The 20,720-nt window shown below is 44.8% G+C and overlaps 1 protein-coding gene across 2 annotated transcripts in view; it reads right to left on the bottom strand.

Annotated features, from left to right (window-relative positions):
• LOC146829075 (glycine receptor subunit alpha-4) overlaps nucleotides 1-20,720 on the bottom strand; it is a 787,414-nt gene that overhangs the window by 194,695 nt on the left and 571,999 nt on the right. The window lies entirely within an intron of this gene.

Below are 20,720 nucleotides of genomic sequence, written 5' to 3'. Positions count from 1 at the left end.
CTAGTATTCACAATTTGTTGAACCCACTGACAACCATGCAAATTACATGCAGGTCAGCAGTAAATCTGGGGAAAAAGGAATGGGACAAGAGAAAAATAAAAAGACACTGGATATCTTAACCTCCCATGCTCCTGCTAGCGGACTCCATCTGCACTGCAGAGACACTGATGTCTACAATGTGAAATAATTATTTTGGTATTTGGCCATTGCTGCTATAGTTCAATATTTCCGCTACGCCATCTAATATGCCTTGTGGCAATCTCTGCATAACTCACTCTCTGTGGTCACTGATAATCCTACGACTTCTTAGAACTGAAAGATTTATATCACATATGTAAATAAAGAATAGAATACCCTAAACTGTAATGCACATCTTATAAATAAATCAAATTTCAGCAAGATAGAAAGCAAGACTGTTGTCTGGATGATTCTTAATATAAATAGTTCATCAGCTGTAACATAATGAATTCTCGTTGGTATTTTGCTTTCACTCCCGAAAATATACATTCACTTCACCACCTCTGGCAATATCTTAATCGAAGCATAAATCCTTGCTTTCTAATGTTTATTCAGAATATTTCTTTGAGAAAAAGGTCCTTAACAGGTTTTGATGAAATCACAGTGAATCCAATCTTCTGGCAACAAGTTTCCAGCCCCAGCAATTATTTATCATGATTGTCTAGAAAGAAATGCTCTGAACTATGAGGAACGTGTACTCAATATGTCTAAAATGAGTGACACCATATGCAAGTCTCTAGAGAGCCCTGTGGAGTCCTGGGAAATGTAGTTTGTATTGATTCCACTTTTATGTTGTGTGTAGTGCAGGTGTTGCAGCTGCAAAGCTTCAGCACGATTGGTAACAGCACTCTGGGGGTACCACTGACCTCCTCTGCAGCATAAAACACCAGGACCATTGACCTTTGGAGAAGCATACATTTGTGCCTGCCGAGTATGCACAGGTACGCATGATGCACTGATCACAACACTGAATTTGCTTGATGCTGTATGCTATGAAAATGTTTAGGTTCTGCGAAACTGTGTAACTAAGGGGCACATGCATCAAAACCAGAATTTGCGATTCCTAAATAGCGATTTGTAAGGAATCGCTATTTAGAAATCGCTATCTGCAATGCATGACCCCACTAGCGAATATTTACAGAATCGGTAAAATTTGCAATCGCTAATAGTGATTTGACAATAGAGACGCACAAACACCGATAAAGCAGTTTTGCGATTTCGCTTTTAGCGAAATCGCTGATAGCAAAATCGCTAATAGCAAAATCGCAAATAGCGCGTCGCATTGGAAGCATGCTGATGACATCACAACCAGGAAGTCATCCAGCCCATGCTTCATTCAGTGCCCAGAGAAAGTGAGAGGAGGAAGCAGAGAGCTGGAGCTGAGCAGAACCCTCATCCAACTTGGCTTGCAGGAACTTCCAGTGCACAAAAATGGATCCACCTACATCAGGGGAGAGTGCCACGCCCAGGAAGCGCAAGTTAAAATTTTGTGTGAGGGAACTTGAAAACCTCGTAGAGGAGGGGGGGCCAAGAGCCATGACAAGCTCTTTGGCAAACTCACACTCAAAGTGCCAGAGGCTGAAAAACTAAAAATATGGTTCCGGATCAAGAGCAAGGTAAATGCTGTGGGGGTCACACACCGCAGCATAGATGACCTCAAGAAGCGGTGGTACGACCTGAATAGCCATGCCAAGGAGCGAATAGCAGACAGACTGAAGGAGGCCAAGAGCACTGGAGGGGGCCCATCAACAGTTCCTGACAACACAGCCCTGGAGGACCTGGTTGAGTCCACAATCCAGCCAGGAGCAGTGGTGGGAGTGACCCAGCTGGATACATCCGGAGCGGCCAGTACTTCAAGAGGTAAGATGCATGCAACCATGCACATCAAAGTACTGATCAATTGTACACATCCCCTCAGTCCAACCCCAGTGTACAGATAAAACTCCAGGCCACCTTTTTCCTCAAAACCCAAATGCATTATGGGAGTTGTAGGCATGTCAGGCAAGTGGGCAGTCAAACACAACAATGGCAAGTAAAACTCGTCAGCACTGCATGGCAGTCCGTGATTGCAGTCAGTGATTTAATGAGAGCCAAGTATGCTTAATATCACACAACAGTAGCCTTACCACAAATTAACATTGCACTGTTTCACATCACAGATGCAGCAGCAGGAGACACTGAGGACAGTGAATGTGTAGACATCACGGACACTCCTGCAGAGGCTGATGTGGAGACACCTGTGGCCCCAGCAAGCATACCCCCGCACCCACAAAACACAGGGCCCCCGTTACGTCACTGCAGCCCATGGAATCTGAGCTGGCTCCTGAACCTGCTACTGTTACTAGCCAGCCTCGTGTGAGCCCCACAAATACACCACAGGCACAGGTCCGACAAAGACGGAGGCGCAGCTCAAGGGCTTGCACTGCAGCACAGGATGACCAGATTCCAAATGTGTGGGGTGGCGTGGAGTCCCAGATGTTGAGGGTGCAGCGCCTGCAAGCAAGACATATGTGGTCAATACAGCTGCAAATCACCAAATTGGCTAGGAACATCACAGTCATGACTGATTGTGTGCGGGAACTAACTACAGCGGTGGTGGAAGGAAACAGGCAGAACAACACAAGCATGCAGAAGCTGACCAGGGTGATGCAGGAGTGCCACGACACAGAGGAGAAGGCATCAGCAGTTCATAATGCGCATGGCTGGCTATACCAGGTCAAACAATAACCTATGCAACACCACTGCACTGCCGTCACGTCGGTCCGTGGCCATGCAAATGGACATGGGCCATTGTTGTCGGGATGTGGCCAGGGCCCTTGGCCAAGTAACCACTGCTGTGGAACAGATCCAGGCTGCTACTGTTGGGGGCAGCAATGTTACAGGGGAGGAGGGGAGTAATGAGGCATCCAGCCTTAGCAGCCTGTCGGTGCCAGTGACCACTAGCAGGAAGCGCAGTACCCGCAGCACAACACCCTCCGGTGCACCCATGGGGGATGTTGCAGATTCAAGCGAAAGGCGTTTGTGGGTGCGTGGCAGGAAGCGCTAGACTGAATTATCCTTCATTATTTGCCCATGGTGACGTAACCATGAACAAAATCATGATTGTGACTGAGTAGCACCTTCTATGTGTGGCACTGGCTACACACTACTACGTGGTCTCATGCTAGTAAATACTTTTCTGTTCAAACATGAAGTGTCGTGTCTCATCATTACATACCTCAGAAATAATGTTGTGTGATGTCTGCATATCTCCTTTGCCCTTATGCTGAGCTTGCCCCATGCACTTGTCGTAGTTGTGCCAGTGGCTGGATGTCCCCCTCAGACTCGCTGTCGGACACTTCAATGGGTATGCCTCTCCTGGTTGCAATATAGTGCAACATGGCACATGCAGCCACAATCCTGCAGCAGGTCTCTGGCCGGTACTGCAACGCTCCTCCATTTTTGTGTAGGATGCGGAAGCAACCTTTCAGCAGTCCAAATGTCCGTTCAATCACATTCTGTGTGCTGATGTGTGCTGCCTTGTACCTCTGCTCATGTGGTGTGGCTGGGTTGAGGTATGGTGTCAATATGTAGTTCTGCACGGCGTATGCGCTGTCACCTACAGGGTAGTAAGCAAAGGGTTAGCGACAGTTATGCATTGCCATTTTGTCATTTTGTGTTGAGAATAAGTATATGTGTTTACCAAGCAGATGTCCTTCGCCAAATTCACACCTGAGCAGGCAGGTGTGTATTCCACTTTGTCAAAATATATAGGAGTCATGTGTGCTTCCAGGGTATTGCGCCACAATGTCTTTTATGACATGGTTTGCATTGCACACTACTTGTACATTGATTGAATGGTAGGATTTCCTGTTCCTGAAAATGTATTCATTATGTGCTGGGGGACAAATGGCAACATGCATACAATCTATGCAACCAATCACATGAGGCAACTGTGCTACCTGGTAGAAGTCCAGTTTGGTCTTGTTCAATTCCGGTTGGGTTGTGGGGAAGGTGATGTAGGTGTGGATCCTTGTCATCATGGCATCCAGGAAGGACTTGAAGAAACATGAAAGGGAGCTTTGTGATACCCCTCCAGCTATAGCTACTACCCCCTGGAAACTGCCTGAAGCAAGTAGGTGCAGGCAACATAGAACCTGGACATGTGTGGGGATGGCATGGGTCCTACAGGTCTGGCGCTGCATTAGGGGTTCCAATTCTGCGATCATTGCACCATTCAGCCAGTACTTGTCGTAGATTTCATCCTCTGTTCGTCCCAACAATGTGATGCGCACTCTGAAAATCCGCTTCTGTATTCTCCTTCTGTGCTGGGCTGCTGCATGGATCCTCATCCTCCTCGCCATCATATAGTGCTGCAATAGTGAAAAGCTTCAGGGGCCTCCTGAGTCAGTTTAAATAGGTTTCTGAGTGGTTACACCTGTGTGATTGTTTTTGCTCCTTTTTACCATCTGATTGTGATTCCCCTTATTCAGCACTTGCAAAATAGCGATTTTCGTGCGAATCGCTATTTGCGAGTTTATATGCATTGGTTTTTGGTTCTTTGTTTGGGAATTGCTATTTGCTATCGCTGTTAAGTTAAGGATTCGCTATTTTGGCTTTCGCAATTTGTGCGATTCCTTATTATTGCGATTTTGCATATTTTTCGATAATTGTGTTCCTGCATTGGGAAAGGCGGAATTGCGCTCGCAAACAGCCTTTTTTTGCGATTCGCAATTTTTGCGAGCCATTTTTAGCTTGATGCATGTGCCTGTAAGTGTGCTTCTTCACAGTCTGAGGTAGTGGGTTCGCCTGCTGCTCAGTCTGCAAATCCCCCCCCCCCCCCCCAGAACATACACTAGCAAAGGATCACTTTAGAAATCTACTGTTTTCCTATATCTGCAGATTTTATTTCATTTCCTTGCTAAATCCAATGGAAGAAGCCTATTGCTCCAAATTTCTTGCTGACTCAACTAGCTCCTTTTTTGTTACTTTGTTAAATGTTCCCTTTCCTATTGTCCTCTCTTCGCTTTGTTCTCTTCTTTCTTTTGATCATTTTCTTTTCTTCTTTCTTTTCCTTTCTTTCATTATAAACTGCATAGCATTTACCCGCCCTCTGAAGTTAGAGAATGTCAAATCTCATTACAAGCACATGGAAGCTGAAAAGGCCGATTCCGGCCATTTGCAAGGATCAAGGGCCAGGACTACATTTGGTGGAGTTTGGGAGTCCAGGTTGGTTTGAGGTCTCTGTGTGTACTACCCTCTTCTCTGCCATCTGATTCCAAGACTAGGCTGGGGCTTCTCACAAACTGGCATCCACAAGTCAGGCAATGTTGGTAGAGAAACCTCGGGTGGAAATGCTGCCAGTGCTCATGTTGGATGTTGAAATTTGTACTACCAAATCTAGATGATGTATTTATTTACCCCTACGCTTGGTCTAGATCGTCGGTGTCTGCATACTGATTCTCCCTCAAATCTTTGGGGTGTATACCAGCATGTTATAAAACTTCACTTACTTTTATCTTTAAGTCCTACATCCTTTAATTGATATTCTTTCATGTAACTATATCTGTAGTGTTGGAAATGGGGTTACTGGTTGAGGGGTGTGAAACCCTACTCAAGCAGCAGCCATAATTTACGTCAGGATGAAATCACAAGCCAACCCTAAATTAACCTGTGCTTAACCCTCTGGTAGTTTGACACAGAGCAGTCGGGCTTAACTTAGAGGCAATGTGTAAAGTATTTATGCAACACTTCAAACAGTAATAAAGTGAACACAGAACACAAGAAAAATCACAGGCCACTTGAGAAAAGAGCTAAATTTAATAAATTATTTGAGACCAAAACAACAAAAATGCAATCAATGGACCCAGAGATATGTAATTTTAAAGATGTAGGTAGTGCCTAAAATCACAAAGCACCAACTGCAGTTATCTGGTCGCTCCGGACCAGGACAGAGTCACAAGTTCAAGGCTGACCACGAAGGAGCAAGGGCCAAATACAGGGACCAAGTTAGACCCGCTGAACAAAGTATCATAAATCCTGGTTGTGGAGCATTGCAGGATCTCGTGCTGAGGATGCATTGCACAGAAGCTTTTACGAGGAAGTTGCAAGGCCGTAATGTGGTGTCCTGCTTCATTGTCAAGGATGCCCCTGATGAGGGGCTTGCAATAGGAAAGTCCTGCATCGAAGGTGCGCCACGCACTGGCAGTTCTGAAGAAGCTGTGGGGCTGTGCTGCAGAGTCCTGAATTGTCGTCGAGGCTGATGTCAACGAGTGTCTTACGATGTGAAAGCCTGCATCAAGGTGGCGTCAATCATCAGTGGTTTCAAGGAAGGTAAGGGCTGCGATGCAGGGTCCTGCATCACAGACGTGTCATGCTGTGGTGATTCCAAAGCGGCTGCAAGGAGGTGCATCGTGCTGTGTTTGTTCTGCTCACAGGACCACAGATTGGCTGCCAGAGCACCTTCAGGCTCACTTCCAAGGGTCCTTGACTGGGGTGGCATCACTAGGGTGACAAAACACATGGCAGATTGAGTACGGGTGCTAAGTTAAAGGTTGTTAGAACTATTTCTGTTCCTGAGGCTATGATCAGGAGGCCAGTCACCTTTGTAGTAACTGTGGTTGTTCTGGGTTCAAGATGCAGGTACAGTTCTTTTCTCTCAGGCAGCAGGCAATCAGGGCAGCAGAGAAGCAGTCCTTACGGCAGGGCAGCACAGCAGTCCTTCTCTTCTGAATCTTCCACAATTCCAGAGGTGTACTGAAAAGGGTGGGTCTGATGGTTCAATATTTATACCTGGTGCTCACTTTGAAGTAGGAGAAGGTTCAGGAGGTTCTCACCCCCAGAGGTATTTGGAATTTCCTGCCTCCCTGCCCTGGCCCCTACTTGTCTGGAGTCATATCAATCTAGTGTCAAAACCCTTTGTGAGTGTGCTGGGAAAAGCCTTTGTGATGTGCAAGTTTGGTAGGTGTCCGGTCCTCCCCCTCATCAAGTCAGAGATGGCCGAACCTGCCAGCCCCTATTCTCCCTTTGGCTCACTGTCTTGGAGAAATACACAAAGACCAACTGGCAGGTATATGTTACAAGGAAAAAAAGATAAGTAGTCCAGTGATGTATATAAGGATCACAGCTTTATTCTTCAGATAGGATCCACATTAAGTTTCATGCTAGGCCGTATTCAATACCCCACCAGGAGCAGCCTCCCTGCTGCTCAGCCCTTTCACACCAACTGATTCCTTCTTCCACTCAAACACTCTCAACATTCCGATGACATCACATAGACTGAGCAGCAAGGCAAAGGCAGCAACAGAGGATGCATTAATCACTTACTAGATCATAACAGTACATCTGGTTATGTGACCCAGGATAGATAAGGCAGCCAACCAGTGGTGCTGCTGCAATGCTAAAGTGGGGGTGGGGTCTGGACGGTGGATTACAGGAATAATAATTTGTAAAAAACGTACCTGACTACGCGGCGGTCTCGATCCTCTTCTCCGGCTCTCCTCTCACCATTACTTAGGCACAGGCTCCTTACCCACTCCTGGCACTGCTCCTAGAAGCCTGTGACATTTCTCCAAACCAGCTGTGCAACACAGCTGGGTTGGAGAAACCTAGGTGCGCATGTCTGTTTGGCCGGCTTAAGATGGAAGGCAAAACAGACATGCACACTTACAGTTGGCTCAGTCAGCCAGCAGTCATTTTATTTTTAGCTTGACTGCTGACTGACTGACCAGTGGGGCGACGATCCCCCAGCATTACAGAGGAGCATCCTCTGCAGGCAACACATGGCTGGAACAAGAAAATGCCAACTTTCTAAAAGTGACATTTTCGGAATTGTGACTTAAAATCTGCCTTTACCATTAAAGAGGGTTTTAAATTACAGTTCTTTAGACACTAAACTCGACATTCCTACCTGCTTGCAATATCACTTATTATATGTTAGGTCAACACAGTGGTATCCTATTGGAGAGGCAGGCCTTGCAGAACTCAAAACCAATTTTTGAGTTTTGCACTACCAGGAATTGTGAAAGTTAAAAGTACATGTCCATGTTTTTAAATACACTGCACCCTGCCCTATGGGTTATTTAGGGCTTACCCTCGAGGTGACCTATGCGTATTAAAAAGGAATCTTTAGACCTGGGAAAAGGTTTATTTTGCCAGGCTGAAATGACACTGTAAAAACTGCACATACAGACTGCAATGGCAAGTCTTGGACATGTTAAAAAGGCTAATGAAGTGTGTGGCACAATAAGTGCTGCTGTCCCACTAGTAAAGTAGAGGCTCTTGGTGCATATAGTACCACTTTACTAAGGACTTACAAGTACATTAACTCTGGTTTTAGGTTTTAGTCCATTTCACCATGTTTAAAGGAGACAGCACAATCACTTCATCACTGCTTAGCAGTGGTAAAGTGCACAGAGTCCTTAAAAGCCAACAAAAAAGGGTTCAGATAATAGAAGGGTGGAGGTAAAACATTTCAGGATGAGCCTGCAGAAAGGGCCTAGTCCAACATGTAGACATCAAGAGAAACAACCACTTCATCTACAAACTAGAAAAAGAAGTAGAGAGGTTTAAGGATAATCTGATACAATTCCACACCTACAGATGCTTTATTATAACCATTAGTGCACTGTGCTCCCTTCTACAAATCTATCAAAATAGAAGCAGTCAACAATGCAGAGAACTCTTGAAGACAGTGAAACACTTGATGAGCTCTCTTTCTAGCACAACAATACCCAGTCGCTCTGACAAATGCAATGGAACTGATATGTCATATACAGAGAATAGAAACAACCTCAAACACCGCATCAACACAGGAAACGTACCACTACCATACACCATCAAACCACACACATTACCCAAGTGGATCTTGTTTACATCACTGCCAAGCACTATCTTCATGCACGTCTTTCTAGTTTCGAGCACTACAACTTATAATGCTGAGATGCTTCACTCAACCATCTTGAAGTCCCTCTCAATACAAGGACTCATGGGTCTCTACAACCTAGTTCACATCTCCATCACAGAATATATCTTCCATGATCCACTCAAAAATGGAAAGCTACCAACTACCCGTCCATCAACCATCCCTGAAGAAAACAGCACTAAATTAGCTCTAATTACTGTTCCAATTACTATCCATCACACACCTTGCATACATCAGAAAGATAACTGAAATGATTGTGTCCAGCTGGACATTCATATAAAAAATCATTAATTCCTGCAGGAATTCCAGCCTAATTTCAGATCAAGATACAGGAGAGGCCACAGCCTTTCAAACTATGAACAATTGCCTCTTTGTCAAATATGATGCTTGGCTTTCGATCTTGCTTAATCTCTGTTTTATGTCCACACCTCTAGCAATCCAGCTCTCCTTTTTGTCAAATCCAGACCACCTTGCGCACATTGGCACCTTAAGATCCCGAATGTTACCAATTAACTGCAGATAATCCAGGCATCCATTCTGTCCCCCATCATATTCAATGACCACATGGAATCACTTTGAAATCTAATTTAAGGAAAACACATAAAAATCCCAAAATATGCAAAATATTCATAATGCTCCTCCTGCCTGATTCTTGCTCAGAATAGGAGGTCAAGTGTCTATCTGAAGCACAGCTAAACCAAGTGGACATTGTTCCACTTAGCAAACAGCGAAAGACAAGCCATAACCAAAACTGACGATTCAAAACAAATGCAGATGAATTCACACCACTCACAATGAATGGCAAATTACATACCTGTCCTTAACCCCTATCTACCCCTTCGAACATACTGTAAAATAAAATATGTTAGTTAGGGCTCTGCAAAGTTGCACAGCCGTCAGCTTGCAATTCTGTGCAGTCTATTTTTTATGCTTTGTAGCTTCTTTAAGAGCCAAGTTTGTGAAGAAGAAAAACCTTCTGCTGTAAACAAAAGCAGGTGATCCATTCAGAGGCCATACTGCCCACTGCTATCCTGGGCAGGGAGTAGCAGTGCTTACCTTTTGGCTGTGTTGTGTTCCTTTTGAATCCCCTGATCCTGGAAGTCCCACTGGTGGGCTTCGGAGCTCAGAAAGTCCACTAGAGAGATTTTGGAAGCCCACAGGAATTGAAAACGAAGACCTTGCACAGCTTAACTCATTCTCTATAGGCTGATGTTCCATTTTATTGCATGAGACACCAGACTGCGAGAGCATAGTGATTTGAACTGCACTGTATACTAAAGAAAACTCTAGACACTCTGGAATTTCCATCAGGTAGGGCTCACGATGGCCCTGTTGGGATCTCCCTTTAGATCAGTTCATGTCTGAACAGTCTCCTGCACATGGCATACCTCTCACTACATCACTCTTATGCATCCACCATCCTGAAGCATTATGGTCCATGTAGTTCCTTCTATTGCCAACCCATATGTGGATCACAAACTGATGTGGGTCTTTGTTCGGTATCATGCTCCCTGGTTTCTACAGATATACGGACTCATACAAACATGCCTTCTGCACTTTTCTCTTTGTCGCCTCCAATAGGCACTGCATTCCTGGTTTCCCTCTTTCTCTTCTTGTTCACTCTGCATATACCTTGTCCTGTCCTTGTTTGTGCTCAGATGACTAAACTTGGATTCCAGTGTACTTCGTTTTGTATGCATAGTTCCACCCCAGTTCTTGTTTGGTGCAGTTTCCTTGTCTTGTAGGTCACTGTTCTGTGATGTACTTACTAGTCCTCTCTTGTATTCAAGTTGAAATTTAATTTGTGTTACCAGAGGGTGCCGGTTAGTCTGGGGGTTGAGGATTCTTGCACAGAAAGTAACCCAGCACTCTTCTCCCATAAATGTTGCTGGGACTCTTCATAGACACTGTGAGATGAACAGCTCCTTGTTTTATGGCTGGCTTTTCCTACCGACAGACGCACCATTTTCCACATAGCATACAAACTGCCATTTATTATATTTTATCTGTTGGTCTTCTGCGCTGCATGTTCTTGAGCCCTACCTTTTCCTTGTTGAAATGTATACACCATGTCTTTTCTAGATTTGTGTTTACAGGCTTTACCCAGTTCAAGTCTGGTGCATCAATCCCAGAAGTTCCAATCTGCTCTAGTGTTCACCTTCTTTCTTGTCCTCTTTCCAATGTTTCAGGTACTCCCTTGATTGTGCCAATCTCTTCCTCATGAATTTCCTTCTCCCTGCAGCTCTCCCTGTTAATTTGTCTTGTCTCGGACTCAGCCAGGTTTATTCTTTATGTGGATCACACATTTCCTGAATCCTCTTGCCAATGTGAGCATGATTAAAAATCCACTCTGCCCTCGTGTATTTGTGAAGCTCCATTCACCTATAGGGGTGCATTTCACAATTCAAAAAAGCAGATGTTTATTGTTAATCCAGTCTCTGGTGCTTATATTGTCAAGGCATGCCACACAGTAGCTTTCTCTGTTGGGCAACAAAAATGCCTATGTCATTATAGCCAATGTCAGCACAAGTAATCTTCCTCTCTCATCTGTGTGAGCGAAGCACCCTGCTCACCACATCCCAATATTTACACTGGGCACTTTCACTGTCCGGATTAGGTAATGTACCTTTGCCTAACAAAATGATTCTGACCATGGCTGATGTAACTGGAGCTTATGTAAAGTGCTCCAATGCCCTTGGGCTGAGTTTGTCTAATATAAAACTGCAAACAAATCAAAAACCAAAATGTAAATGAATGCCAAATATGGTTAGTGAAAACGTAGAAGGAAAACTGGACTACTAATCTCAAAGGGTAGAGCCTCCACTTTCAGGTTAAACAGAGGGATTGCTTCATGGCTTTCCATTTCCTGAGTTTGTCACTGTGTATGTTTCCTGAACCACTCTTGCTTTGTCCCCATTACATTGCCTCGTGTAATGGGTGAGGCAGGTATGTTACTTTGAATACCTCCACCTTAATATTACAGATTTTGTAGTGTCCTAGGATTTGACACCTGTATTCAGGTTGGTGTTGTTCCAGCACCATCTGCCATGGAGTCCGTAAGACCCATTTCCTTTATGTAAAAGTATTGTTTGCTTTTGTATGTCTTCATTGACACATTTACGTCTCTGTGTGATCAGTGTCAATTTTCCAGATTCTACCAGCCAAACATTTCTGTCCAGAAGATGTGTAGCAGACGAATTCTCTCTCTCTCTCTCTCTCTCTCTCTCTCTCTCTCTCTCTCTCTCCCTCTCTTTCTCTTTCTCTTTCTCTCCCTCTCTTTCTCTTTCTCTCCCTCTCTCTCTCTCTCTCTCCCTCCCTCTCTCCCTCTGTCCTTCTCCTCTCCCATAAGCCTTGTGGATCTCTGCTTCAGCTACGTGTGCTTGTTCTAGTCGACAGGGAGTAAGCGGAAGGAGTGGGAATCTTGTCCGAGTCACAGTCCTTCTTGCAAAGCTTCAGACCTACATGTTGTTACTCAGCTCAACAACACAAGCACATTACACACATACGTAACAATATTAACACAACAACCACTGTAGCTAAGAGAACATGAAGGGATCCATATCTAGGTATGACATGATACTAAATACCCGGGCGTTGTTGTGTTAGTAATGCTACTGGATATCCATACTTTGAGTTCTATTTCAGTTTATTGTATTCTGGCCTCTGTGTCATACCTGGGACTGGTGCAATATTCTGTGTTACATGTATTGTGCACATTGGTTGTATATCAGTTGACCTTAGCCTGGCCACTGTGTCAGCAATAAAGACTGAGATGTGATTTTGATGCTCAGCTCCCACTGCTTCATGACTCTGTCTTTGCTTAGCACTGCTGAATTCCCATGAGACCCATTAAATGAAAACATCTCCTCTTAGCAACTTGGAGCTACTCACACCCTAGTTGACCACTTGGGTGTGGAACCCTGATTTATAGAAGGGACTCTCAATCCTGCCTAGGATACTAATGCCACTTGATATCAGGAATGTATGTCATTTGCACCACTGGAATGCTTAGTTGCATCAACAAGCACACCCAGAAAAAGATTATACACATCTTCAGCCATCACGCACCGTACCCACTTTACTCACAAAAGATAACCTTGTCCAGTACCCCTCTAACTAGGATGAGCACCTCCCTTCAGGTCAGTCTCGACACTGTATTCACCCCTCAATATATGTGTGATAGTCCAATGCATTCTGAGTTCTGTAGTGTTTTGATTCCATTCATCTAATTAGATTATCACTTTTGAAAACAATGATTTGTAGGTGAAAGTTCAGAAGAGGAGACAATAGCCATACTGACTGGAGTGAAGTGGGCACCTTAACTTCAACCATCATAGGACCATGTCATTCATACAGATCTAAATTCTGCACTTCAATATGGATTTAAATGTGCATCAGGAAATCTGCAGTTGAGAAACGTTCTCCATATACTTCTTTCTTCTAATTTTTCCAATTGAATGTCACTACAGGTGTCAACTAGATCTCAGGAATGTATGACGTTACAACGTATGCCTTTACAACGCAGTTTTTACATCGCAACATCCTTTACAACTCATTCTTTTACATCGCATGCCATTACATCGCATTTTCAGAAACTACCTTTACAATGCATTGCATTACAGCGCATTATACCTTTACAACGCATACCATTACAATGCATACCATTACATCGCATTTAAGGTAAGTGTTGGATAGTATAGGGGTAATAATTACTATTCTAGCTCTAGGGAGTGCAACAGTAGGGTACGTGTTGGATAGTGTAGGGGTAAAAATTACTATTCTAACTCCAGTGAGTGCAACAGTAGGGTAAGTGTTGGATAGTGTAGGGGTAAAAATTACTATTCTAACTCCAGTGAGTGCAGCAGTAGGGTAAGTGTTGGATAGTGTAAGGGTACTATGTGTTATAATGGTATGCATTGTAATGACGTGCAACGTAATGCCTGCATTGTAGTGACATGCGTTGTACTGACATGCGTTGTAGTGACATGCGATGTAATGGCTTCGTTGTAATGACATGCGATGTAAAGGATGTTGCAATGTAATGACTGCTATGTAAAGGTAGTGCGATATAATGACTGCGTTGTAAAGGTTATTTCCCTTTTGCCAGACCTAATGTTTTCAATATACAAAGAGGGGGCTTTTTGTCAGCCCCTAACTCATGAGTGGATGGCTTTGTTGTCTATCTAACTTCCCTGCTCCTGATTAGATGTCTTTGCTCATTCACATTTTTGTCCTACCCAGGAGCATATCGGTCTTATGGTGTCCTGATTCCTTGAATTGCATTCTTTCACTTGCATTCATGGAACTTTTATTTTATACTGTACACACTCAATGTGTTTTCTTGCACTGTCCCCCTTATAGTGGTTTTTTCTTCCTTTCCCAATCATCGCTTTCTGTGTTTCTTCCCCACTTCCTCCCCTTTCCAGTTTATCCATTGCTTCCTCCACAACCCGCCCCCTACTCATTTTTTAAATTATTTCCCTTCTCATACACTCCTAATTTGCTCCTCTCCCATCCCTCCTGAGGGCCACCTTCCACATGTATATTTTTATAAATTATTGTAAAGTTTTGGGCACCCGCTGCTCTTTCAGCGGTGTCCATCTTAAAGTGCTTGTCCCATTATAAGATAACAGCCTACAGGAGGCACCTGTGAAAAGGTTTGTATTATTTGGAGAAAATAAATCCCATTCAAAGAGGACTGTTGAAGATGCGCTGGCCTGCCTGGTGTACATCCATGCCAGCCATCTTTGAACCGGTTCGATAAAATAATACAGATGCAGTCAACAGTGCGGCAATTAAAAGAATTGTTTTTTTATACGCACGCCTTCTTCTTTGTATGAAACTTAATATTAAGACACAAACTCCTGTTAACAGAAATTTAGGGAAGCAACACATGGCAGAATATGCATACACAAATTATTACTGGAACTATCGCCCTGCAGTTTTTCACTTAGCTGTTTTGGAAACTATGAAGTATGTATTCACACAGTCATGAAGCACTTACTAATCAAGCCATAGAAAGAGCTCCTGTTAGGTGTAAATCAGATGAGGGATTTTGAACTCTTCTCAGAGAAACACATATGTAGGTTTCCATTGTGCCAACGAAGCTCAGTTCACAAAATCTAAACCTCAACATCAGGTACTTGGATATATGAGCAGAGCAGGAGCCGTATTTAACGCTGAACTTCTGTAGGTTCCCAAACTAGCTGAAATCCTTGACTGGAGTAAATATTTAATGAGACTCGGTCAATTCTGTTGTTGTACTCTCAACGTTCCTCCTCTTCTGAGTGCGGAGCTGATAGTTACAATTTTTAATCCCTTAAGAATGTTGAAGGACACTAAATCACTTATAAACACTACACTCCTTTTCCCACCATTCTTGCGGCCAAAAGGTGTCAAGGCCGAGACCTATTGGCTTTGCAAATGTGTGTTTAATCTATGGGGCAACACCCTGTGGGCCCTTCTTTTTCCTATCTACTCTCTCTTTGTCATGTTAGCGAGAGGCCACAGCCCTCCTATGCCTCTCGTTGCTCCTATTCCTAGCCACCGGACTGCTCCTTCTTCTTTCTCACTCAACTATGATTTTCTTTATCCTGCTCTCTACTCCTACCTATAGCCTGGTATATCTACCTAAATCTATAATCTCTACCCCGGCATAAACTCTAATTTCCTTACCCCTTATTCTACCCAAATTCCTCTACCACTGCCTATACTATAATATTTTTTACTTCAACCTATAACATAGTACCTTTACTCCTGACTATACCACAGCAATCCAATGCCTTCCTATACACTAGAACTTTTACTTATGCTTAACGCATTATAATATCTCACCCCCTCCATTACCAACACCCCTTTTTCGTCTCATCTCTCTGTTTCAGGTGTGTTTTTATTATTTTCTCAAATTAATTGTGGAAAAGTGTTATCCTCTTTTGGAAATTCACTTTGAAGATGAATGCCATACACCCAAATCTTTCCATGAGGATATTATCCACCCACTCACAGCTCCAACATTTCATACAGGGTCTGCCCTTCAGCTGCTTCTGGACAAGGCGCAACACTACCATGCCAGACCAGAGGCAGGTGCATGGTGCATGCTAAACATAACCAGATAGCATAAGACCCTCAGAGAACTGCAATGACTGCTGCTCCAGGTCTGCATCAGCTTCAACAGTTTTTAGCATCACATACAAAGCAGCAAGACAACATCCACTGATCTAACTGGCAGTAAAACTATCCGTTCAGACGACCAACATAACAGAAGGAATCAAGACAGGAAAAGAGTTAAAAACAAAGAAGTGCAAAACAGAGAACTTTAGAAACAAAAGTATTCTCAGTGATTGCACTAAGAATCTTCAACAGCTTTTCTATTCACATCAGAATGTGACATTCACTCCAGCAAATCAAAAAGGAACCAAATATTCAACAATCCAGGAAACACCTCTCCAACACTTGGTAAAAGCTCTTCTAGGTTCTCTGTCTGGCGCCCAACAACATAATTCCAACTCTCTTCCTGAATACTGTATACAATATTGAGCTGTTCTCACACCTTGACTGCACCTAGGACTTCTGTTATGAACAGCACTGCCTTTCTCTTTAGCTAGGTTTGTGTATAGCCAGATTTGAATGATGGGACAAAGGAGTGTAATGGAGAAGTAGGGCCCCGATTACACTGGCAATCTTCATTATGCATGCTCTTTTATGCCCCTGTGTCTATGACCTTCCCTCGCTTCCTTCTGTATGATTTGACCATTGAGGCGAGGATAGGTATTGCCATGGTGTGTAGACAGTGGAAGTTGGCGGTGCCAAACCTTTCTTGACGGCTCAATATTTGCTCAAGGTTAGGCATGGCTAAAAGTGGTGTGAGATACTTTGAAGGGCATTTTAATTGTTGAATCAGGCATTTTTGGTATAGATTGAACCTCCTCATGATTCAGGTTAATGGAAATGACTGAACAAATGGCCACTTGATATACTTTCACCTTCGGTTCTTGTAGCCTAGTTTTTTTTGTCTACACGTGTGGCAAGAGCCCTAACTCCCATACATTAAAAGGGGTTAGAAACAATTGCTTCCGTGCAGAATCGCCTTCATGATAAAGGTTTAGTGAAGAGAAATGTTTTTTGAAAGAATAACTGTGCCAACATATGCATTAAAAAAGTAGATTCCATGTTCAGAACACATGCACTTGCCTTGGTTAATGTTTGAAATCATAACTGCGTTGACCTTTTAATTTTGTTAATCTTTTATCATAGTCAAGCTATGCAGGATGTCTGTTAATAAACTCAGCCCAGAAATAATATTTGGAGATGTTTTAACAGGAGTGGCCAGTGCAGCTAAGAGCACTTGCAGCATCGCTTAAGTTAAGTGGTTTTATTTATTTATTGATTGTAGGACTTGGCCTTTTTGGCTAAAGTTCCCTAAACTTATGGCTTTCCCCCTAGACCGTTTTCCTGATATAGAGTTCTCAATTTAGATGCTTTGGGTACTTTGCCACTGCTGATCAGTGTCAAAGTACAAGTGTTCCCTATGTAAAATGTAATGGTAATTGGTTGGCCATGATTGGTGTGGTTGCCTTACTAGTAAAGTCCCTAGTGATGTGCACTGTGTTTGCCAGGACTTGTAATGCAAGGCGCGCAGAGTAGGGAACTCAGGCCTGCAGTGTAGGGCCTGCACGCAGTTTGCTAAGTTAGCATGTTGTCCTGCCAAGTGCAACCACTTGGCAGGACACAGGCCTGACTTTCCCTTTTACATACACAATGGTCACCCCTGTGGTAGGTCCTGGGTAATCCCTGGGCAGGGTGCAGTGTAGGTAAACGGCAGGGCATATCCTAAGGTGTGTGTCATGTTCTGACAGTGAAAACTCTCTATTTCGTTTTTCACTGCTGAAAGGACATCCTGCCCATAGGACAGAATGGGGTAGGCTGGGTGTTGTGTTTGTTAGCCTAGTTTCCTGTAAGTTTATAATGTAGAGGTGGAGAGGTGTATGAACTCACAGTGTCATAACACATCTTTCTGTGAAGGTGGTTTTGTCACTGTGTGTTCAGAAACCAATCTTTTAGAAAGTGGCTGAGTTTTGTGCTCTAGGCATTTCTGTGTGTCTCTGCTGAAATGTGGATTGTCTGTCTGGATCTGAAAGGTGAAAGGAGCTGGGAATGGTCTTGACCCAGGGAGGGGTTGAGATGGCACCAGGCTGCCCTGCATCTGGAGAGTAGGGGGAGGAGAAGCCCGGGAGGTGAAAAGGCCTGGGCTGGTGCTATAAACCAATTGACCCATCTCCTGCTGAGTGATTAAGGATCCAGACCCCCAGTATCAAAGGGAGGGAGGTGAAACTGGGAGGGAGACACCCAGAGCTGATTTAGGGAGGGGTCAGGGATCCCTGAGCACAAACGAACTTCAAAGACATTAAGGGGTATAACTATGAGAGCTGAAACCTCTGAATGTGGGAATGAAACAGAAATGGATTGAGACTGAAAAGGCTTGGACCCATTCTGTGGTCAAGATGAACCTCTGCTAAAGAAGGAGCAACTGAAGAGACTGCTGTGGAAAGACCAATCCTTGCTTCGTGATCTGGGGCTGGTCTGCAGTTTGCTGTTCTAACCAAGGGAGAGGCTTTTGGGACTGTGCTTGGAGGTGCTAGGTCCCCCTGCTTGAAGAAGACTGTGCTTTGTGCTGTGTCTTGTAACCCCAAGGGCCCAAGGAGAGCTGGCTCCCTGTTTGGAAATACAGGATCATAAAAGTTTCCGGAGAAGTCCCAAGCAACGCGGTGTGCACGTACCTTTGCAGCTTGAGACCCTCAGAAGTTGTGCCTTGTGATCGTGGGCATGCAGGAGTAAGCTGAGTCTCTGACGCGCTGGGTGTGTGTCGTGGTGCAGGCCAAGGCGTTGGTGAGGAGCGTCTGGTCGTGGTGTGCACGGGGAGACGAAGTCAGACTCAGACATGCAGAGTGCGTGTCGTGGTGCAGGCCAAGGCGTTGGTGAAGAATGCGTTGCCGTTGTGTGCACCAAAAGACGAAGTGAGTCTCAGATGCGCAGCGTGCATGTCGTGGTGCAGCCAGGATGCTGGTGAAGAGCGCCTGGTCATCGTGTGCACCGGGAGAATTGGTGAGACTCGGACAGGCGGAGTGTATGTCATGGTGCAGTCAGGGCATTGGTGAGGAGCGCCTGGACATCGTGTGCACTGAAAGAAGAAGTGAGATTCAGACGCGCTGAGTCTGTGACGTGGTGCAGCCAGGGTGTTGGTGAGGAGCGCCTGGACATTGTGTGCACCGAAAGAAGAAGTCAGTCTTGGACACGCAGAGTGCGTGTTGTGGTGCAGCCAGGGCGTTGGTGAGGAGCGCCTGGTCATCGTGTGCACCGGGAGAAGAGGAGAGACTCGGACACGCAGGGTGCATGTTGAGGTCAAGCAGAGGCACTGGTGAAGTGCGTCGGGTCATCGTGAGCACCAGAGAAGATGCGATTCTCAGACGCGCAGTGTGCGTGTCGAGGTGCAACGTGAGGCGCTGGTGAGGAGTGCCTGGGTAGGGTGTGCACCGAATTTAAAGTAAAGTCTCCACAGCGCTGAGGGCGGGTCTCGATGTTCTCTGAGACCTCCAGAAGGAGGGCCAATTCATTGGGCCCTCGGAGGAAAACAGCAGCGGCCCGGACCTGCAGCCCCGGAGGAGCTGAGCCGCCGGCCCGAGCTCGCCCCACCCCGTGACGGAGTTCTGGATCAAGGCCCAAGTCGCTGACATCGGAGAGGAGAGTGGGATCACGCCCCCCCAGGTAACATGGATCATCACCTGGGGTGGGGTGCGGGCCCGGAGGGACACTCTCTCGGCCTCTCGCTTCTGTCAAATGTGCGAGCCTGTTGCTTCGGCTCAGATCTTGGCCTGTGCTGACCCAAGGAGGGCCAGTACTGCGGCCGGAGTGGGAAGCAGTACTTTTGTGTCATCATTGATCCATATTGGGGGCACTGTAACGGAGCACCTAAACTATAGTATTACACTTTGCATTATTGCTGCTAACAAACTATTGAACTGTCGTATGACGCCTGACCTCATTTGTGCCTGACAAACTACATACTTAGTGCGCTACGCACTGCATTATTTTTCCCCTGCAGATTACCAGATTGTAACGTGGCGCATTGCATTAATTCTTCATTGCACAGTATATGATTATAATGTGGCATAGTGCATTATTTCTTCATTGCACTGTACAGGATTGTAGCGTGACCAATTGCTTTGTTTCTTCCTGGTACAGGGCATGCCGGTAGTGATATGCATTGCATTATTCCTTCTATTGCAAAGTAAAAGACTGTGGCGCTACGTATTGCATTGTTTTTCTGTTGCACAGTACAAGAGAATATCGCTGCGCATTGCAGTATTTGTTTTCTTCTGCAACGTGTGTAATTCTAGCAATACGACTGGCCTAACCTTTTGGAAACAGAAGAGAGCTTAACTGTTGGTTAGAAGTGGTGGTTGGGATTAGAACCTACCAACCCACCGGAAAGAATACTACCCATTCTAATATGTTGATTTTGTATCGTGTGGTCGTATCGTATAACCTTTTATATAAAGTTTATACTCATTTTATAAAAACTCATGTGGAGTCTATTTGTGGTGACGTCATTGGATTACTGTGAGCATGGTTGCACATACTGTACACTCGTGCCTTGGAGATAAGCCTGGCTGCTCGTACCAAGCTACTAAGGGGGTGAGCAGGGCTAGATCAGACGGTGTCCTTACTTAGCCTAACGTTGAAGCGAGGGGTTGGGTACACCCGCTTCTAGCATTTGGTAACAGCCGTAAGCGATAAGGACCCC

Source organism: Triturus cristatus, chromosome 5_2 (genome assembly GCF_964204655.1).
Source record: "Triturus cristatus chromosome 5_2, aTriCri1.1, whole genome shotgun sequence".
NCBI classification, from domain to species: domain Eukaryota; kingdom Metazoa; phylum Chordata; class Amphibia; order Caudata; family Salamandridae; genus Triturus; species Triturus cristatus.
The sequence above is the reverse complement of the archived record's forward strand: the minus strand, read 5'-3'. Positions and strand labels throughout refer to the sequence as shown.